This window comes from Ursus maritimus, unplaced genomic scaffold (genome assembly GCF_017311325.1).
Source record: "Ursus maritimus isolate PB19 unplaced genomic scaffold, ASM1731132v1 scaffold_5, whole genome shotgun sequence".
Taxonomy (NCBI): domain Eukaryota; kingdom Metazoa; phylum Chordata; class Mammalia; order Carnivora; family Ursidae; genus Ursus; species Ursus maritimus.
In genome coordinates this window covers 27,780,023-27,799,005 of record NW_024426663.1, presented here as the reverse complement: position 1 = coordinate 27,799,005, position 18,983 = coordinate 27,780,023, and the positions used below count along the sequence as shown (strand labels likewise).

Here is an 18,983-nt window from a genome sequence, read left to right as displayed (position 1 = left end):
CTTTGGAATATAGAGGTTGAAAGAGGGAGAAGCAATGAAATACCTTTCCAGAAAGCCAGGATCTGTTCTTGTCTTTGGTTTGCCTGTTAATCTCTCTGGGAAATAATTGTTTGTTACAAAGAAAAACTAAGACCTCCAAGCAATTGTGTAGACTCTGGGACTGAAGGTGCTTGTTGGTGGCAGCCTTGTGGAGCCATGTGCAAGGGAAACTGAGGAAGCTATGCTAAAGAAGAGAGAGACAGAGAGACAAGATTCCTCATGGTTTTCCTGTTTCCTCTTGCCTGCGAGGCCTAGATATGTCTACCCTTGGATTCCATGAGAAATCTCTATTTCCTTAAGAAAAGTGCTGCCTCGCCCCCATTTAAGCTAGCTTGAGGGCATTTGTTCTTAGCACCAAGAGTGCTTTAATCTCTCCTTAACATTTTTTTAAAAATTTTATTTATTCATTTGAGAGAGACAGAGAGAGAGAGAGCACAAGCAGGGGGAGAGCCAGAGGGAGAAGCAGAGTCCCCGCTAAGCAGGGAGCCTTCCGTGGGGCTCAGTTTTAGGACCTGGAGATCATGACCTGAGCCGAAGGCAGATTCTTAACCATCTGAGCCACCCAGGCATCCCCTCTCCTTAACATTTCTATCAGATATTTATGTGCCCTTCCTCAGAGCTAGCCAAAAGAACCCCCTTAAGGTGGAGTCATGCCCCACATTTCCCAAAATACCTTTCTCCCCCAATAAGGAATCTTTTGGACATCAACAGTTACAATGTTGAAACCCGAGCTGCCATTCCACCTTCATTACCACAACTTACTACCAGCAGTTTTTTAAAAGCCTGCTTCAGACCAGGAGGAACTCATCCTTCCCGTCCTCATGCCTCCCTACTGCAAATACGTTAAACTCTATCAAACATACAATTATGGGCCTGAAGAGAGCTTTATAATGACCTAACACCAACTTTAGCAGATACCATCCAGGTGCTGGTAGCAAATAGCTCACGATCAATCTTGATTTGGCCTCAAGAATCAGAGTCCCAGATTTCTTTGAATCTCTCCTGGAGTTGTTAAAGTCTCAGCACTTGAAGTTCTCCAGGATATACTGGTGAGAGCTCCATGACCTCTTTGAGCCTCAGACTCTGAAAATGTGGGTGTGTGTGGGATTAAATGAAACTATGCACGCCCTGGGGTTTCACGTGCTCCTGGAACAGAGGAGGGTGTGAATGGGTGTCGGTTCCCCTCCCTCAGTATGATCTGTCAGGACCTCCTGACCTGAGCAGTTTTATGGGCCCATGCTGCCAGCTAGCAGCGCTGCTCCCCAGTGACCGCTCCTCACCCACACCTTAATTGGGGTGTACTCTCAGATGCACAAATAACTCTCCTTGTTTGGTGCTTCGTTTTACCTTTGAGTTAAAACTGGAAGTGAATGTCAGTCTGGACTGTAGCTAGCTAGCTCACTACTGTCTTTCTCGCATTTCCTCAGGTAGTTAGAAAATGTCAAAACTTTCTTGTTAGAAATGTATTTGAATACATCTCAGGGTCACATTAAGATACACTGCCCTAAAGCCCCACTGCAATGACTGTGAGCTTTGAGGCACCAGAGGGTCAGGGATGATGTACGTGCAGCCCCTGGAATGTACGTTAGGAAGCTCTCAGCGCGGTTTGGTGAATGGCTTTTCTCTGAATTCAGGTTTCAACATGATTGTGGCATTCTGGCCCTAAAAAGGATTTCATTCTTTCTCTTGTTTACGGACTGTGTGTAATTCGGAGCACATAGGGCACACTCAGAGATGTTGACTGAGAGAATGAATAACGATTGAGCAATACCGGGAAGAATAACCAGAAAACTCACCATTTTTGCTTAGTTACACTTTCCAGAGGTAATCATTGTTAGAGATGCCTTCTGTCTTAATGACAGCGTTATGAGTAAATCAAAGTGGATTTGTAGATCCTCAAAGTCTGGGCTTTACAAGGTGAATTTAACACTGGAAAGGAAAAGCAGAGAACAAACATATGGAGCACTTGTTATTTGCCAAGTATTGTATGAAGTATTTTACACGCGCTGCAACACAGCTGCCTTAGAAAGTACATATTAGTCTCCCTCTTAACGGGTGATGACCTTCCAGCTCAGGAAAGGAAGGGGAAGTAATTTGCCCAGGCTTACACAGCTAGTCAAGGGTGAAGCCAGGATTTAAACACAGATCTCCCTGAGGTAAAAAATGTTATTTCCACCATTACCCCATCCGTCTGTATCCCATGGGCTCAGCACTGTGGTATATACTAAGGTAATGAGACATGATTTCTGTCTGAAGAAACTTAATGTCAAGTAGAAGACCCATGGTAAATACTAATTGTAATGCGAAATAGCAGTGAATAAACACTGTGGTAGAATTATCAGAGAAGTACTCAGTGATCTGAGAATTCAAGTGAATCTCAAGTACTGTATTTTATCTGGAGAGTGAGCTCACTAACACCTAGCCCAGACACATTTTGATTTTCTAAAAACAACTCTCAAGACAGGGCTCACACGGTACCCAGTGGTGATAAGGGTGTGGGTAAGGACGGAAGGCTCTTGTACAGGCTACTGATAGGAATGCAAATTGATAAATCTTTTTGGAGGGGAAATTGGCAACATGCATAAAAATTCTGAAAAAATAAGTTTGACCCTCAAATTCTACTTCCTGAGGTGTTATTCTAAGAAAATAAATGTGCAGTAAGAGGTATATATGAGGGTGTTCGTCATGGCATTTTTTTTTTTTGAATAATAGCAAAAACTTAGAAATAGTGTAAATGTTGACAGTAGGGTATGGGATAAAGTGTTCTAGATTGTGATAGGATGCAGTATTAAATATGAAGTCGTAGACCAGTAGTAGCTCTCAAAGTTTGATCTCCTCTCAGGGCGTCCTCAATATCGAAATTATTTCCATCGTAATACCAGCACATCTGGATTTGCCACTTTCACTCCTTCATGAGAGTATAGAGTAGGGAAAGTCTATTGTTTTTTTTTTTTCTTTTGTTTTGTTTTTTAGATTCCACATTGCAACTAATCTTTAAAACACTACCACTTGTCAAGTTTGGTGTGGTATAAAGAAAAATGCCAACAATATTCTGAAAGTCACTCCTCCCTTTTTCAACTACCTACCTATGTAAGGCTAGATTTTCTTCATATACTTTTGTTTGTTTGTTTGTTTGTTTTTTAATAGGCTCCACGCCCAACTCGGGGCTTGCACTCATGACCCTGAGACTAAGAGTTGCGTGCCTCTTCTTCATCTATTTCTGCTAACAGAACAGATCTACATTTTGAATGCAGAAGCAGATAAGAGAATTCAGCTGCCTTCTGTTAAGCCAAATATTAAAAGTATTTGCAAAACTCTAAAATAATATCCTTTTCTTACTAAATGTTTTTGTTTGTTTTGGAAAATAGAATTAGATTTTGTAAAATATGTTACTGATGTTGACATGTAAGCACTACTTTATTTAAACATTTTTAAAAAAGATTTTATTTATTTATCTGTCAGAAGAGAGAGAGAGAGCACAAGCAGGGGGAGTAGCAGGCTCCCCACTGAGCAGGCAGCTCGATATAGGGCTCGATCCCAGGACCCTGGGATCATGACCTGAGCTGATGGTAGATGCTTAACCGATTGAGCCACGCAGGCGTCCCGCATTACTTTAAAATGAATTAATAAAAAACTTTAAAATTTCTGTTTTGATTGCTAATACTATAAAAATAAAAAATACAATCCACATAAACAAAAGCTTTTTGAAGTCCTCAATAATTTTTAAGAGTATAAAGTAGTTTTGAGACCTAAAACATTGAGAATAGCTGTGGGAACTGAATAATAGCATGGGAGAAAGTTCAGAATATATTTTTAAATTTAAAAAGCACATTATAAGACATACCATTTGTGTAAAATTTTTTTTTTTAAAAACAACATCTCAGGATAGAACATGAAAGAAATATACCAGTGTATTAAAAGTAGTCATCTTTGAGTGTTGGGATTACTGATAATTCTAATTTTTTTTGTGCTTTTCTATTTTCCCACATTTTCCCCAGTGAAATTTATAATTGGCAATTAGGAAAAATTCTTATTTTTAAAGACAGAACATCAAAATCGTGACTCTTGATTTCAGCTCAGATCATGATCTCAGGGTTGTGGGACTCAGTCCCACGTTTCAGCAGGGAGTCTGCTCCCTCTAACTCTGCCCCTTCCTCTGCTTTCTCTCTTTCTTTCTCTCAGATAAATAAACAAATCTTTAAAAATTTTTTTGACTTTTCACCTGAATTCAAATGAGGAATAGGGAGAAAAGTATTAGCAAGTGTTGCCTTTATTATGCTTTTTAAAACACTGTACTAGATCTCATATATATATATATATATTTTTTTTTTTTTCTGGACTTTTCTGTCTTTCTCATTTGTGGGTGATGAATAAAAGAATCTTATGGGAATTTCATCTTAATTTTTAGAACTGCTAAAGATGTCTAAGTGCTTTGAAGTCTTATAAAAATGATTTGGGGAATACAGAGTTTTACACTAATCCTATTTCTCCCAACATGGTACCTCATAAAAGCAAATTAACCTATTGAATCTATTTTTTGCTGACTTCCAATTTTAAGATTTTACAGTCAGAAACAAAAAGACTAGAGCAAGCTACTGGCAAATTATTCCTAGCATATTAATTTTATTTAATCTCTTTGTCTCTTTTTCTCTCTGGAATTTGAAAGACTTCCTTTTATGATGTTGCTTTTACTGTCTGCATTATGTTGTAGGTAAAATGTTTTTTTCTAGCAATGGTGTTTGGACCCGGTGAGGGGATCATCAGCTAGGTAGAGGGTGATCTCATGGTGCAGCCATGGTATCTCTGTGAGGTTCATCCAGACAGGCCCAGGAGAGCCAACCCCCGATCCCCTCCAGCCTCTCTGCTGGTACAGGTGAAAGGCCCTCTCTCTGGAAACGTCAGGAGCAGAAGTTTCTCACCCATCCCCGCTCAGCTCAGAAGCATCTGCTCGAGTGAGGTCTTGGTGTGTGTGTGTGTGTGTTTCTTTTAAAAAGTGACAGAGAAAAGAAAAACGTTGCCATATACTATACTAGGCATATGGACAAACCCTCATTTCATAGGAGAGAATGGAAGCTAATAGAGGAGCTGGGTTTTATCTTTAAATGTATTACTGTTATTTTCAAGGCCACAACATAAGGGCTCTTTCTTTGTTGCAAACCTAAGAAAAATTACTTGTGGGTCACTAACGAAATGAGAAAAACCAATCAAATTTTTCCTACTTTTTGGAACAATTAGTCCTTATCCTCCACGCTTTTATGGAGGTATAATTGTAGTATATATATAAAAAAAAAAGTCAGTGGAACAGCAGGGGAGAAGTCTATCCTGACTCACTGATTTATTTTAAAAAGATCCCAGCCTGACACATTCTCTTCAGATGAAGTGCTCTGTCTCTTGGTAACCACGCCTCAACCTTCACAGGAATTTGACAGCAGTGGCTGGTGGGGCACAGTTTCTGTTCTGCGCTAATACTCAGTAGCTGTTGAAGAATTCCAGTGCTAAAGAGCTAAGCCTGTGTTTAAGTCCTCATCTAGGAATCCCAGAACACAAATGTTCTTATCCTCCATGGTTTTTCATTTACATGTTCAGCCAAGGTTAATGTTGCCTGTGGTTGATTGTTTTTTTCCCCTCATTCTTGGGTCTTTCTATACCAGTTGTTCTCAGCTAGTATAATTCTGAAGACATTTTTGGTTTGGGGCCCAAGTACTGTTAGCATCTGGTGGAAAGAGGCCCGCGATACTATTAAACATTCTTAGCACACAGGACTGCCTCTCCCCACCCATGACAAAAAATTTATGTAGCCCCAGATGTCAATAGTGCCCCTGTTGAGGAACTCCCAAGGCCACAAATAACTGCTTTGTCCATGTTTTGGTCTGAAGTAGTCACTAAGCTATGAACCAGCCCTGTCACACCATAGTTCCTTTATTTTGGTTCTCTAGACTTGGTACCTTTCTGTGCTTAGTTTTCTTTAATAGTGGAGAATTTGGTGGATGAGATTTTATACTTCTCTCTGGTGGATTCAGACATTTGCCTACAGTTCATGTAATTGAATCATGGCCCCCAACTCTTGGCCAGGCCCTGAATAGATAAATATCTCCTAAGGATGCATACATGTATGTATGTATGTATTTATTTATTGTTTTATTATTATTATTTTTGCAAGAGAGAGTGAATGTGCACGAGCTGGGAGTGGGGAGCACAGGAAGAGGGAGAGAGAAAATCTCAAGCAGGCTCCATGCCTAGCACCCCCATGCAGGGGTCAATATCATGACCCCAAGACCCCAAGACCCCAAGATGACCCACACAAGCCAAAATCAAGAGTTGGAGGCTCAACCAACTGAGCCACCAAGGCACCTCCCCCCAAGTATTTATAAATTGGTTGCTCACTCTGAAACCCAAACTACTCTTTTTAACTCTGGGGAGCTAAATGGCTCCTATAATTCCAGAGTCCTGATGGGTCATGTAACACCTTTATCCACTGCTAGGTAGACATTTCCTACTTGAAGTAAATGGAGAAATTTATGCTTATGGCCCACATATAATATTTTGGTTGGGAAGGGGTGGGAGTCAGAAAGAAGAAAGATAGTCACTATTTTGAAACCTTGTACTTGCAAATGAATCACTTCTTCATCTACTCCTGGTTGAAAGGTCAAGCACATGTCTCAGGCACTCAGTGACCTGAGTTACCTCAAGCCTGTGTGTAGCTCATCATGAACTAATCACTAGGACTGTCTAAAGCCCTGAGTGATGGGTATTTTCCAATCTACTTGGAGGTTGCAGTGGCATTTGGAAGCATCTAAATAATACTAACATATATGCCACTGGGTCTTTCAATTTTCAAAATTAGACTTTGCACACCCAGACAGAGCCTCTGGCTTCACAACTCCCTCCTTATGTACTTGTTCCTTTTACTTGACTTGTCCACAACCATCCCTAACCTGGTCTTCCTGGGAAACTCATTTTTATTTTACAAAACCTTGTATCAGCCTTTTCTATTCTATGATTATATTCCAGACCCCTCCTCTCACATATATTCACACAGTCTGCCCCAATCTACTCCAAAGTTAAAAAATTTCCTTCTCTGTACATCCATGCTTGATGGCTTTTGCACGTTCTTTCTGTTATCACATGTGTCAACTGTATTTTAATGATCTCTGTTGATATATCAACATGCTAGGGTTGGTGTTCCTAGAAGACAGGCACTGTGTTATTCCTCTTAGTGTTCTCATTACTTTCCACATTATGAGTACTTGATAGAATTTGAAAACGGATTTCCTATTATTTATTTTGCCAGGCTCAGTTTTGTTTTTTAATTTGCTAGATATTATCGATTAACTGGGTTAGCTCTGATTATGGGACTGAAATAGTAGTTGTGGTAGTTAAGGGAAACTTATCAATGTTAGATTAATATTTTACAAGAATGTTTTCATTTACTTGTATCATCAAAAAATATATATATATGTAGGGGCGCCTGGGTGGCACAGCGGTTAAGCGTCTGCCTTTGGCTCAGGGCGTGATCCTGGCGTTATGGGATCGAGCCCCACATCAGGCTCCTCCGCTATGAGCCTGCTTCTTCCTCTCCCACTCCCCCTGCTTGTGTTCCCTCTCTCGCTGGCTGTCTCTATCTCTGTCGAATAAATAAATAAAATCTTAAAAAAAAAATATATATATATATATGTAAAATAAAAGAAGTGTTTTCTATGCCAAGTAGTACAGATGTTTAATGTTGGAGTGAGATGTTTCAGGATGACTGAAACATGTAGTTAGATTTGTATCAGACAAGATAACACTAGCTGCTGTGTAACAAACCAAATCTTGGTGAATTATCATAATAAAAGTTTCTCTTGAGCTTGCTTAAAAGTCCGATGCAGGTTTTTCTGGTTGGGCAGCTCTCCTCCAAGTAGTGACTCAGGGACTGAGGCATCTTCCCTGTTGCGGCTTTGCCCTTTCCATTATGTGGCATTTAAGGTTGCCGTCCTTCAAACGGTACATGGGAAAAAGTAGAGAGGGTCACGTGTGGGAGGCTTTAATGATCCTTATGTAGGAATGGCATATGTTACTAGTGTTCACTTTCCATTGGCTAGAACTCTGTCACTTGGCTACCATCTGGCCACACCTAACTCAAAGGAGGCTGGGAAGCATAGACTATCTGTAAACCCAGAAAGAAGAGAAACAAGCTTGGTGATAAGCTAGCCATCTCCGATAGCGAGCAAAGAAACAACTCTCTCTATATAAAATAGAGAATGGAATCTATTAGAACTTTGAAAAGCTCACAGAACAAATGGTAGACCAAGGAACTGGGCAAGAATCAGGGGAGTGCTCGGTGGGGTCCAAGGAACAAGTCTGATTATCTGTCCTGGGTGCCGTGGATTTTCAGCTGTCCAATGACGCTTCTTAAGATTCGAATTCCTGATTGGGGTAGGGCAGGATGGTAGATGGGCCAGCAAGCTTAGTCTGAGTAGCTGCCCATCTCTGAGTGACTAGAAGATGGCAGGGCTGACAGTCCAATGGCTTACTGTCTCATTCAGAGTGAAGTCCAAATACTTCTCATGGCCTCGTTGCCCCGGTGAACAGGCTCCCAGTTACTCTTCTGGCCTCACCTCTTGTTTTTCTCTCCCTCCCTTGCCCTGCTTCATCATCCCATCTTTGCTGTGTGTGTTTGCCAAGCAGTCTCATCTGAGCGATGTTAGTATTTGTTGTTTGCTCTGCTCTTTCTGTTGGTATTTGCATAAGTCCCTCACTCTTTCCAAATCTCTGCTCAAATGTCTCTTACCTGAGAGCTTTTCCTTGACCACCCTGTACCATAGAGCACCCCAACTCAAACCATTGACCTTAATCCCACTTATTCAGTTTTATTTTATTCCTAGCACTTACTGCTACCAAACATTTATATGTTTGCTTTGTTTTTTCTCTGTCTTCCCCTCTACTAGAATTTAAGCAGCACAAGAGCAGGAACTTTGTTTTGTTTACATGCAGAAAAACCAGACACTGAGTGAGTGTCTGAGCAAGCACAAGAATCCAGGCTTCCTTCCTTCTGTCAGCAGATCACTGCAGGACCAGCCTGAGTTGGCATGACCTGAGGCTAAAGTAGCCTGAGCCATTGAATTATGCCAACTTTTATCTTTTTTGCAAAATCTGACTCAAATTGTCAACCCTTATTCTTTCCAGCTCATGAACATTTTTGTCAAGGATATAATATTATTTATCACTGACCATGGGTAATGCATTTTTAATATGGGTCTATGTTGCTTATAATGCATCATGTCAACCATTGTAGTTCTGGAGTTATGAAAACCAGTGCAAATAAAACTGTGCACAGGTCTGTGTGCTTGTGAAAGAAACCTGTATGTGAACAGGACATTACTGAATTCTGACTGGCAGATTTCTCTTGGTCTGATTAGTCCACATATCAGTTTATAGTGGATACTCACAAGCACGTAGGTTAGCTATCATATCTGTCCTTGCTCTCAAGTGTTGTCCTTTAGGCTTTGCCAACAGCTGTACTTGTGGTCATTTGTGTATATTGAGCTTTGACAAGTAGATTATTACACAACACCCTCTTCTCCCTGCCTAAATTCTGAGACAACTGATAAATAAATCAAAGGAATGGTAAATAGGGATCAAAATGTCAACTTTATTACTAATAAAGCTGATAGTATCAAAGAATGTGGTAGGATAACAATGTGTTTTCTAATACCAAATCTCAGAAATAAACAGACTTATATACCCAGTCATGAATACTGAAGAAGTACAGGCCTCTCCACAGGAGGGCCTGTTCTATCTACTGAACAGCACAAGGAACAGAGTAAAATAGGAAACAGTGATAGTGGGAAGCTAAGCCAGGAAGGAGTGTTACACTAATAGATGTCCTTCCACATGGAAAGAAATACCTGGAATGAGCAATTAGTGTCTCAGTTAATAATTGAAAGAAATTGCTGTCATGTATTTTATGAGATTTTACAGATTAAAAAAAAAAACTCCTTTAAAAAAAATCTAAAAAGATGTGAATCTTTATATTGCACAGTGTATTCATGCTCCCTTGTATAGATGAGCAGAAAAATGTTCCCACCCACCCGAGTGTTCTGAGACTAGGCTGGGAGAATCTTCGTTATATCTGGCAACACTCTCGTAGAGATGAGGGCTTAGGCAAGCACTTAATTCACTTTACTGTGGAGCTGCCTCCAGTAGCAACATCCAAATACATTCTTAGATTTCAGAAGAATAAAATAAGGAAAAATTAATTTATAGTTCTACCATAAATCTATAGCTCAGACCAAATTGGTTAATTTGAAGCAAACTATAAAGATCTTTTAGAAAATTTACACCAAATGGTTATCTTGCTGTAAAAATATCATGCCTAACACAGTGCCTACTACATAATTGGAGCTCCGTAAATACTTGTTGAATGAGTGAATCTGGACTTTGGGCTTCAATTTGAAATCAGCTGAAAGTCAATAATAATTGAAGAAATTTTACAGTTTTGAAATTCATCTGAAACAGAAATTCCATGGGTATAAATGGAGATTAGTAATATACAGAAAAAGTAATATCAACTCTTTTAACTACTTTCCACTAAACGTAATTGGCTAGAATAACCAAAGATCCCATATTCTCCTTAAAACAGGCTGATGCCCGAGGCAAGCTAACTATTCCTTGTAGCAAGCTACTCTCTAATAATACTCATCATTTTTTATTATTATGTTCAATTAGCCAACATTTAGTACATCATTAATTTTTGATGTGGTGTTCAGTGATTCGTTAGTTGTGTATAACACCCCGTGCTCATCACAACACGTGCCCTTCTTAATACTCATCACCCGGTTACCCCATCCCCTTTGAGTAACATTTTTACTAAGGGTCAGTTGTAACTACTCCCAAACTTCTCTTCCTCCCTCCCTTTCTTTCCTTCTTTCTTTCTTTCTTTCTTTCTTTCTTTCTTTCTTTCTTTCTTTCTATTTAATTTCATTCATTCATTCATTCATTCATTTATAAATAGGCTCCATGCCCAGTGTTAAGCCCAATGTGGGGCTTGAACTCATGACCCTGAGATCAAGACCTAAGCTAAGGTCAAGAGTCGGACACTTAACCAACTGAACCACCCAGGCACCCCCAAACCTTTTAATACTAGTTGTACTTGCTATTGTTATTACATGATTTAATTAAATATTACTGAAGCTGATGAACTGAATGCAAAAGTGGAAGAGTTGTTTTTCTGAAAACAAAGGTGAATGTTCTGGAAAGACTTCACAGGAGAAGAGCTCGTAAATGAACCACTAAAAGACATAGGTAGTTTATAACCTTGTAGAGCAGCTAAGATATATGTAAAAATAACTCTAACGTACAATGATAAATGCCATAGAAAATTACCTGAAGATTCCAGAAGTTCAGAGGAGGAAAATTACTTTTGGCTCAGAGAATCATTGACAGGTGCATAGAGAAGTTGATATAATGAGCTGGTCTCTGAAAAGTGTAAAGTTAGGATGTACAGAGATGATTCATTCCAAGTAAAAAGAAGGATGTAAGCAAAGCCCTGAGGCATAAGGTTGATGTTTGGCTGGAGCACAGGGTTCATGAAGAAGAAGAGTAGAAGGTAAAGGTAGAAAGATAAATAGGTTTCAGGTAGTAGAGAGCCCTAACTTCCACACTTACGAAATGTCTGGTCATTGTGAAAATAAGATACTTATTCTTCTCATCCATAATGAACTCGAGTGGTCCTTAGTATACCTACAAAAGGAGGACTTTATATTAGGGCATGATGAACCTCTATAACTATTTTTTCATTCATGGATTCATGCACTTTTTCCCCTTAACTGCCTGATAGCTTATAAGCTCCTCTTAACCTAAGCTATTTTACATTACTTTTGTTCAGCAATGCATTTTCTGCTTAGGACATGGGTATTAGTAGAATTAGTTATTATGTTTTTAAGAACTCTCGGTTCTTTTTTTTTAAGGCCCACATAAAATACTAACAATTTGTATTGTAAGATTACAAGCTTGCTTGATATTTTATACTTTAAAAACATGTTTTTCAAAGTTTGCAATATGTACAAGATCAAATGTAACTTTATTATTGTGTTATAACAGTTGAAACTTAATGCACTTTAAAAGATACAGTAGGAAAAAAATCCTATCCATTACATTTTTTCATTTGATACACTATTAGCGCACTGTGATTGCTTGAGAGTGGAATAGTCATCATGAAAATCTAAGGTATTCCTCATAATGATATTCCCGTAAGGAATGTCACTTTTATTGTTGGTCAATAGAAGGGACTGTTCATTCCTAGAATATTAATCTTGAGCCCAATAGAAATAAAAAATAATTGTCTTAGCCTTCAGATACAAAGTTTGAGGACCTGTTTCACCTCTTCAGATGTATGGCTCTTTTTTCTTTAAGTAAAAATGAGAGTACCAGTTAAAGATGATGATGGGATAAGGGAAATCATTATTTTGGTAGCTCTACTTTGATGGTTAGCCATTTTTCTCTTTAAAAATTTCAATTTAGATATATGTGTATTCCCTTCCTTTGGTTTTCTCCCTTGTAAAATGAAAAATATTATAAAACCACAAAGCTCTTTCCATTCATGACCAATAATTTAATTTTCAGTAAGTTACTAGTCTCTGTTTCAGCTAAAGTGAAATGGAAAGAGATAGGGTGTATGAAAGGAGGATGATCACTGCTAAATTGTAAACACAAGAGTTTTTTTTTTGATATGGGCATATTCCAGGACCTTATCCTTCATTTTAGAACTAAAGAGGTTGGATTTTTCCAGCACATTTAATAAAATTCATCTCTTGAGAACTGATTTATACTAATACAATTCACACACAAAAAATTAATTTAGAAAATATGTCAATAGTGGGATATAAAAATATCAGCAAGGATACCAAAACACCATTCAGGGGCTATCATAACCTCTCCTCACTATACAAAAGGGTATGTATGTCACACAATGAAAATACAAATTACGGTTTATTGGGGGAAATTTAGAAATGGAGAAGTAGCAGAGCACATGAATCCTTCAAGCTCTCATCCCACAGAGTCTTACTTATTCAGGGCATAGCTGGATTGCTATAGAAAGAGTAGGGCTCCTGGAGGAGGGTGATGCTTATGTAATGCTGAACTTATTTATAGGGAGAGGGGTACATGAAAACAAAAGACAAGATTGAGAACGTTGTCAGAGGACTGGAAACAACGAAAAGAATGGAAATATGAGTACTGAAGAATACAATAACAATGACACATTTGATGGTTGTAGTAGTGGTTTAGACACACCTGAAGAGAGAGTAAATGTACTGAATGACAGAAAGAAACATGAAAATGAAGCACAGATAAGGCATGGTGAAAAATTTTAATTTATGAAAAATTGAAATTTCAGGAAAAGGGAAGAGGGACAAGGGACAGAAGCAATATTTGGACAGAATATGGCTGAGAATTTTTCAAAGATGATGAAAGACATCAGTGTCTTTAAGAAGCCATACAAATGCCAAACAGGATAAGACTCCTAAGCACATGATAATAAAACTTCTGAAAACTAAAAACAACAACAAGATTCTAAAAATAGCTGGGTGGTGGTGGGGAGAAATTATCCAGAATACCTTCAGAAAAGCAACATTACACTAACAGTTGATTTATCAATGAAACAATGGAAGATAGAAGACAGTGGAATGATATTTTTAAAGTATGGAGAGAAAATATCTGCCAATCTAGAATTTTGTACCCTGAAAAAATATTCTTCAAGAATGGAAGTGTAAAAGACTTTTTAAAAAAAGAGTAGAGAGATTTTATCACCACCAGATTCTCACTAAAGGAAATACTAAATGGAATCCTTCAGGGAGGAGGAAAGTGATTCCAGATGGAATGTTGAAGATGCAAGAAGGAATAAAACACAATAAAAAGATTCAGTACCTAGGTAAATCTAAGTGAACATTGACAGTTCAAAATAGTAATAAAGTTATGTCCATGGGATTTAAAAATATTTATAGAATTAAAATATAATTACAGTAACATGTAAATTGAAATTAAAGTGGTCTTTGTGTTGTCTTGGAAAAAATAGAAATACCAATTTGTGTTAGACATTAATGAATCAAAGATGCATATTGTAATCTCTAGCATAATCACTAAAAGAACAGTAAAATGTAACTGCCAACCTGATAGACAGGGGAAATGAAATAATAATAAATATTCAATCAGAAATTAGGCAAGAAAGAAGAGAAAAAGGAACATAGAAAAAGTACTACAGATAGAAAGCAAAGATAGAAGACTTAACCCCAAATATATAATAATTATATTGGTAATTATATTAAGTTTGATTGAACTAAGTGCTCCACTTAAATTATCAGAGTTGATTTAAAAAATCCTTCAGTCACTTATAAGAGACACATTTAAAACATAAGGATAAAGATACAGAAAGGCTAAAAGTAAAATTGCAAAAAGATATAGCATGCAAGCATTAATCAAAACCAATCTGGCATAGTTTAATTAATATCAAAGTACAACTTTATTAATATCAAAGCATATATAGGCAAAAATCATTATTCACAGAAAAAAAGGACATTTCATTATGAATAAAAGTTAATATTCCCAAAAAGATAACTATTCTAAATTTACTTGTACCTAATCACATGGCTTCAAAATATGTAAATCAGGCATTAATAGACTACAAAGAGAGACAAATTCATAATTATAATATGATACTTGAACAGATTGCTCTCAGGTGCTGATAGAAAAAAGCAGACAAAACATGTTAGTAAAGATAAACAAAAATTTGAATAAGATAACTAATAAGTCAGACTTATTTGGCATATATAGAATGCTGCTGAAAGACTGCAGGACATATGTGTTTTACAAGAACACATAAATATTAAAAATAAACCCCCACCCCAAAATTTGGCCCAATAGCCATAAAACGAATCTCAACAAATTTCAAAGTATAACAATATAAAATAAATTCTTTGACAACAGTGCAATTAAACTAGAAAGCACTAACAAAAAAATACTTAGGAAATCCCCTTGTATTTTAAAATTGAGAAATACATACTGTATACACAGACTTTTATGTGATACATCAAAATCTTTTCTGAAGGAGGAATGCATAGCCTTAAATTAATACATTAGAAAAGAGGAAGGTGGAAATTATGTAAGAATCTATCTCAAGAAGGTAGAAAAATAATTGTTAAACTCAAAGAAACCTGGACAAAGGAAATAATAAAAAGCAGACATTTATGAGATAGGAAACATCAATAAAGCCAAACTTTATTTGATAAGATTACCAAATGATAACCTCTGGCTGTTCATATGGAAAAAAAAAAAAAAAGAAGAAGATACAAAAACCCAATATCAATAATGAAAAAAATAGCATTTTAGGTCTTACAAAAATTTAAAAGATTCTGAAAGGGTATTATGAATAATCTTAATCCAATGACTTTTTTTTTTTTTTTTTGAGAGGGAGAGGGAGGGGCAAAGGGCACAAGGAGAGGGAGAGAGGGAATCTTAAGCAGGCTCCACACCCAACACGGAGCCTGATGTGGGGCTTGATCTCACAACCCTGAGATCGTGACCTGAACCAAACTTAAGAGTCAGACACTTAACCAACTTGAGCCACCCAGGTGCCTCAATCTAATGATGTTTAAAATTTAGGTTAAATAGGCCAATTCTTACAAAAATACAACATACCAAATTGGACACAAAAAGAAATAGAAATTCCAGGTAGATACATAACTATTAAATAAATAATTCCTAAATTACTAATTAAAAATGTTACTCCAAAGAAGACTCCAGGTCCTGATGACAACACCAATAAAGTCTACCAATCGCTTGAGACAGAAATAATACCATCTTCCATAAATTCTTCCAGAGAATGGGGAAAAAGAGAACATTTCCCAATTTGTTTTTTAAGGTAGCAAATGATGAAATCTGATAAACACATTGTAAGAAAAGAGATTACAGGCCAATTATTCATGAACACAGGAGCAAAATTCCTAAACAAAGTATTAGTAAACAAAATCCAACATTATATAAAAAGTATAATACATTGCAACCACTTGAGGTCGTTTCAGGAATTCAAGGTTGGTTTGACATCTGGAAATCAATCATTGTAATTCACATTAACAGAATAAAGGATATGGTCATCACCATAGTTGTATAAAAAATGTTTAATAAAATTTAACATACATTCATTTATTTTAAAAACTCTCTCAGCAAATAGGAATAGAAGGAAATGTCCTTAATCAGATAAAGGTTATCCTCAAAAGGAAGGAGTTGTCTTTGGCTCTCAGCTCTGGTATCAATCTATTTTTTCCTGATCTAACTCAGACCTGCTAAACCTTCTCCTTGCTCAACTCTGAAAGGGGCCAGAAATTGAGCTACATACAGAGGTTATTAAGATGTTTCTGTCTTCTACATGGGAAGCCAAGTAATGATGAGAGGTTTGCTCTGTGAGAATCAGAGGAGAATGAATGAGATGATGTTCATAGCCAATATCCATTAACTGTGAGAAGCTGATGTATACATCTTTGCATAGATGAGAACACTTGTGTTCCTGAATAAGAAATATATTTCTGAACTCTATGCAGACCATTTCTCTTCTATTAAGGGAAATTATTTTTTTAGACTGAGTGTAATGTGAATACTTGGGCTGTGGTTTTACACATGCTAATATAGTTATTCTCTGATTCCTGTTGGCTCTGTCATTCTTCTATTCCTTTGCTTCTCTCCAAAAATCCAGACATCCCAAAATACTTTGGGTTTTTCAGTGAGCCAGGCTGATTTATTCATATGTACATTTTGCATATTCTGTGACATTTTCCTGGAATAACCTCTCCATCCTCACACCACCTCCACTCCTCATCCATTTGGCAAACTCCTATTTATTCTTCAAAATCCAACTCAAGTATCTTTCCTCTGTGAAATCTTCTTTTCTTTACATTGTCGCTGTATCTTGCTTGTCTTCTAGAATAGTACTAATCATACTGTGTTAAAGTGTTCAGTTCTGTCTCCCTATTAGATTTTTAATTTCTTGAGAGAAGGTTCTGTGTCTTTATATTTGTATTCCTAGTATTTAAGCCCAATAAAGGTTTATTTATTGAAGAAATGAATGAGTAAATGAATAAACAAACAACTGAATGACTCCACCTCAATAGGGCTCTATCTTCTTATGATCACCATTTGGGTATTCTGCTAAGCACTCACAAACTCATTCTAGCTAGTAATGAAAACTTCTCTGGGTGAGTACATTAAATTTACAATCAATAATTAACTCTAAATTGAATTTATAATTGCTTTTATAATGCTACTACAATCATGGGCATTCAAAATGCTGACTTCCCAGGTGCATGTCATAACCTTAATTTTTAATTTCATCCTGCTTCTCTTAAATAAACAAAAGGGAGAAGGAATAGAAGGAATTGAAAATTCTGAGGAATAACTTTAATTAAGTATGTAAATAGCTTGAAAAACATTTTAAAATAAGATTCAATCTAGAACCAAGACAGAGTATTAATTCCTAATTAAGTTCAGTGGTTTAATACCAAAGCAAATAAGTGAGAGTAGAGTTGCCAAGGAAATGGAGAAACTAGTTCTTCCCACTGCTTTCCAGCCCTTTGCACTCACGGCATGTATAGGAAGTGAAATTACTTATAGTACCCTGGGATAAATGGATGAGGCTGCTTGCTGTTGAAGACCATCTGGGTGGGGGTTCTGGCTGCCCTAGGCTTTCCCTGGCTGTGGTGAAAGTTAACGAAATCAAGATCTCAGTGGTCCATAAGCTCTTTGCAGCAGACTGTTGGGGAAACTCTGAGACTTAAGAAAGGGGAGTAGAATGTAGCTACAAGGATTTATGGTCTTGGCGCTCAGCCTAATCTAACTGGGAAGCATTTGAAGTAAGCGAGAAAGGCATATACTACTTAAATTTCATAGTTAGGATTGTTTAGGCCAGTGATTTTCAACTCTGCTTTAGATTGGAGTCACTTGGAAGCTTTTAAAACAGAGACACAGCAAAGCTTCGCTAGTATGGTTAAATCAGAGTCTCTGTGGGGAGAAGTATGGGATAGCATCAGAATTTTTAAAAAGTTTCCTACTGGCGATTCTGTAATATGTCCAGAGTTGAGAACCACTGACATAAGCAGTGATTGATGATTAAAAATTATTAGTAAGAGACCTAAATTCTGTGTATGTTTTCAAAAAGTTAATAATTAATACATATATATTTATATATTAATACTTATAAAAATACTTAATTTAGTACTTATATTCATGGGTTTTTTAGCATAGGAAGCTTTTCATTTTTATTTTTATTGTTGTAGAAAGGTATACTCCAGTCAGTAGTTTGTGTTTATTGCAAATTGTAGCTATATTCGTAGACAGATATAGCCCTTGGAGTTTTAATCTTCAACTTAATGCTTATGAAGTAATGGCAAACATGGTTGCTGAATTGATCAGGAATGGTAACACTGGAAGTATTTAAACTAAGCCTTGAAAAGGAGATAGAATTTAGATACGCAGAAAAGTTGGAGTGACGTGGAGGGTAAGAATTGTAAAGGCAGGAACAGCATGAACACCTAAGAGGAAGAGGTATAAGACAATTTCAGAGAAGAGTACTGCAGAGTCTGAGACAGGCTCAATGGCAATTGAAGAGGCAGCAAAAGCCAGCTGTCTCTTGAGGGCATAGGAGAGCAGTCTAAGGGGACCACCTTTTCACTGGCACCAGTTGAAAATGGCCACGCCCAGGTTCCTTTGGTCTCTAATCCAAAGATGTGTGGAAGCTTGATTACAAATAGTATTTAGTGAACACTATATGCCAGGCACGTTTTCTGAGCACTTCATGTGTATTAACTAATTTAATCCTCATAGCAATGCAGACAGCTAGGTTCTGTTATGATCCCTGGTTTACAAATGAGGAAATGTGCAGCCTGTAGGCTGTTTTTGGGATGTCTCTATATTTTCTTCGT

General features: G+C 37.2%; 1 protein-coding gene across 1 annotated transcript in view; it reads left to right on the top strand.

The window, feature by feature from the left end:
- CMYA5 (cardiomyopathy associated 5) overlaps positions 1–18,983 on the top strand; it is an 88,190-nt gene that overhangs the window by 14,279 nt on the left and 54,928 nt on the right. The gene's annotated exons all lie outside the window — the stretch shown is intronic.